The sequence below is a fragment of the Quercus suber genome, unplaced genomic scaffold (assembly GCF_002906115.3).
Source record: "Quercus suber isolate HL8 unplaced genomic scaffold, Cork oak 2.0 scaffold_10, whole genome shotgun sequence".
In the NCBI taxonomy this organism is placed as follows: domain Eukaryota; kingdom Viridiplantae; phylum Streptophyta; class Magnoliopsida; order Fagales; family Fagaceae; genus Quercus; species Quercus suber.
This window is the reverse complement of record NW_027069476.1, coordinates 2434238-2438641: the sequence shown is the minus strand read 5'-3', so window position 1 is coordinate 2438641 and position 4404 is coordinate 2434238.

Here is a 4404-nt window from a genome sequence, read left to right as displayed (position 1 = left end):
AAATTGCTTCTGATGGAATGAAGTTTCTGTCTATAAGCTCTTCGTTCCAGTGCCTTGTTCCAGGGATGAAAAGATCTTGAACAACCTTCAAAGAAAGATCTCTCTGGGGCGAAACAATAAGACCACCTCCCGGATCATCAAGCCACCTATGAGTGGCGGAGCCACATACAAAGGTGGGGGGGCCAAGGCCCCCCCAAAATTTTAAAAAATTAATTTATAGTATGTATATTATTTACATTTTAAAAAATGTAGCATGTAAAAATTGAAGTTGGCCCCCCCAAATTTTGAGTTATTTCAATGGTGCTCTTAAAAGAAAGAGAAATTATATTAAAATCATATAATTTATGAAGTTTAACAAATTAAACTATGTAGAAAATGATAAATTTTTGTATATGTCTAATAGAAAAAATACATGACTTTATATACTTATTAAAATTTAGATGATGATAAATTTTCTTGGTAAATTAATTTATATATGTGTGTGTGTGTAGAGGATTGTTTTAACTAATATATTAGCATCATAACTCGGCCCCCCAAACCAAAATTTCTGGCTCCACCCCTGCCTATTACCCGAAATGTCAATTGTTGAGCCATCCCCTATCCGCCACCTAGCCCCTTGCAAATCACTGTCCTTGGCTGCAGAATGCTCTTCCAAGCAAAGGAACAGCGAGGGGTGATCTCAGCATCAAATATACTTCCATTGGGGAGATACTTGGGTTGGAAAACCTGATAGACCAAGGTGTCCTTCTCATGGTACAACCTCCAAACCTATTTCCATAAAAGAGCGTCATTAAATTGTCTGAGATCGCGTAAAGCCATTCCCCCCCCCCTCTTTTTTTCTTCTTTTACTTCTTTTTCTTTAGGTTAGAATTGTTTTTTTTTTTTTTTTGACCACCGAGCACTCTTGGCATAATAGTCACTTCATAAGTATAAGTGTTTATAAAGTGTGGGGGTAAAAGTCATAATTCAAGTCTCTAAGAAGGAACTTCACACACATATACACTTATATTATGCTAAAAAGCTAAATTCTTAGAGCATTCACAACAGTGGTACTAAAAAAACTAAATTTAACTTTTAGCACCAAAAAATCTATTTTATCTATATTAACTCATTATTTCACAACTCACCTTACATCAATACTCTTATTTTCCACATCACAGCCAAACATAATTCATTTATTTATGTCTAAAATCTCTTTTTCTCTGTCTCTCTTCCCCACCTCTCAGTCTCTCTTCCTCAACACACAGCACAATAAACACAAAACCCCATAAGAACAACCCACAGCACAACTAGCCACAAAACATTAACTAATAGCAACCAAGCAACTACCACCCACTACCTAGCGAGGCCGATCCACAACCCATTCCAAAATCAACTCAACCACAAACACATAAACTCACCGTGATAATATATATATATATATAGATATGCTGTATTTAAATTAAGTCAAGGATAAATTATTTATCGAATTTCATATTTTAACAAAATATAAAAGAAATAATAATAAAAACTTATAATATTAAACTTTTCCATTCATTGCACAAAGTTACCCACTGGTTAAAAAAGAGTGTAATTACTATTTTAGTTCCCAACATTTAGGAGTGGCAACGGGGTGGATAAGTGGTGGGTTTTAAAATTTTCTTTTTAAAAGACAAATTCTAACATTATAAAAATCATTTTAAAAGCGTGACAATTAAATAATTCAAATATTAAAATATATTAAAACAAATCAAACATAACAATATAACAATTTAAATCTTAAACATAAAATATAAATACAATAATATAATAACCTAAGATATCATAGATTGAAGTTTGTAGATTAAAAACCATATTTATGCCTTATTAAAAAATAAACCTATTAAAAACATAATATAATAAATATTTTTTAAATTTTATATATATAAAAACTAAACTAGTCATTAACTGGTGCGATGCACGGAAAAGCTATTGAATATGAGATTTTAAAACTTTTCATTAAACTCCCCACCACAAAAATATAAATTGACCAAAACACAAACTATTAGGGTCTGTTTAGGATCCGTTTATTTTGTTGAAATTGAAATTTTTTTGCTGAAAGTATCGTAGATAAAGATAAAAGTTAACTAAAATAATACAATGAGACTCATGAATAGTTCTAAAAAGTGTAGTGAAACCCATGAATCGTAGCAAAAATAAAAATAAGCTGAATAGTAAAATAATCTGGCTTTTCAATTTGGAGCCAAACGCGCACTTAGTATGAAAACATGGATATTGCTATTTAATAGATTGGTTAATAGCATGGGCTTTTAGAAGAAAACAAATTGATTTTAAAAGTCGGAAACTTTTGGTTTCTTACTTCTTCCCTTGAATAATGCCAACTGTTAACAAATCAAATGCTTTAAAATTTGGAAATCTTTAAAAGCTTATATTAGCACCCCTCAATTTGTCTACAAAGTGTGCGTTTGACATTGGTTTAAAAATCCAGTTTTTTTTTTTTTTATACTATTTAGCTTATTTTTGCTATTATTCATGTGTCTCATTACACTTTTTAGTACTATTCATGAGTCTTACTGTATTATTTCAGCTACCTTTTAGCTTTATTTATAGTACTTTCAGCAAAAAAAATTTAGTTTCAGCTAAATAAGCTGTTCCTGAACAGACACAAAGCCAATGCTAAATAAAGCTACAAATTGCGTTCTCATATCCTTTGTCATTTGCAAGGTGACTGGGGATAAAAATTTATCTCATTGTCTTTTCTTTCCATTGTGGTTTGCATCCTTCCATCCTTCAAAAGTTTTAAGAAGTAATATACGATCACTACATAATAATATATATAAAGTTTAGAATCAGCAATAGGATCAAGGTTAACCTAAAAAACTCTTCACATGCCATGAAAAATGACCAATATCACTCAACTTAATAATTAACCTTCAAGAATCACTAGCAAAGGGTCTTTTTGCTGCATCAGCTTCCTCTTTCCTATTTGATGGTGGCACAAATGGGTATGCACAAGAATAGCTACAGTTGTTAAGACAGGATTAAAGGTCCTATAAGAAGCATTTTTTTTCTAGTATTTGGGTCCAATGGTAGAGTCATAGTTTTAAAAACCGAACTGGTCATCAAACCTTTTTTTTTTTTAATTTTCGGTTCAACCCCGGTTTTTGGCCGGTTTTCCGGTTGTTGACCAGTTATTGACTGGTTTTGGGGCTTTTAACTGGACCGGATTGGCTCCTGGTTTTCAGTTGAACTAGTTGGACCAGCTGATCCGGTTTTTAAAACAGTGGGTAGAGTACAAAGATGGCGACCTGTTACACAAAATTATTCTCATTATAATCAACATCCTAAAGCTAATATCCAATCCAAAGACGTGTAACCCAATGTTATATATTGAAGTGTTGTAGGGGTAGAGAGTAGAACAAACATATTCTTACAACCGCGCCCATATAGCTTCTAAGTTCTAACTATTATGCTATGGAACCCAACAATATTAGTAACCAAAAAAGAATCATAATCCAGCAAATTGATTTGAAAGTTACAATTTCAAATACAGCCTCACTATGAAATTCCACCAGCATTCAAATATCACTTAGTTTAAGTAAAATTGTAAAGTAATAAAACTAACCCCAAAAAGTATCATTGGGGAAAATTCTTTTGAACAAATAAATTTGAGCAATCAAAATCAAGCAAATCCATCTTAAAATTACAATTTCAGACACAATCAAACAAATCCACTATAAAATTTCACTTAAAATGTCTATACATTTTAATTATCCAACCATTTTATTAACAAAATTGCATATAAACATCACTTAGTGTAAGTAAAGCCAAAAATCACCGAAAAAGAAAAACATCTTGATCTAAAAATCATTGAGACAAATGAATTAAACAGAAATATAAAACCAAACAAACTCATCTGCAAACATATATTTGTGACAAACTCAAAAATCTATAACAAATTTTGTAGAGATATTTCAAAACCAATTAGAACATGGAAAATTGGTTAAAGGTATTTCTCTACCATTGAAAGCTATCACTAGTGCATTTAAATATTTAAATGGATAAGAGTATTAACATTGATTAAGATAATATTACTAAAGTTCCAGGTTGTAAATTATCAAAATTAAGTTATATCAAACTCAAACAAATTTTGATTTGTCGATACTATGTTTTGACCAACCCTGATTAACTCGTCAAAACAATGATAAGAATCCAAAAAAATTCAAAAAATGTGCACATCTTGAGTTTTGAGACCAAAAAAGGGTAATAAATAAATGCAACATGATGGGATGGTGAATCAAAAAGTTGCAACAATTAAATCCCTTCTAATAAGAACTAGACCAAAAACCCTAACTGTGAATGGTCAAAAAGTTGACCTTTTGATTTGACCGTCTGATTAGGCTGAATTTTAGATTATCTTATAGG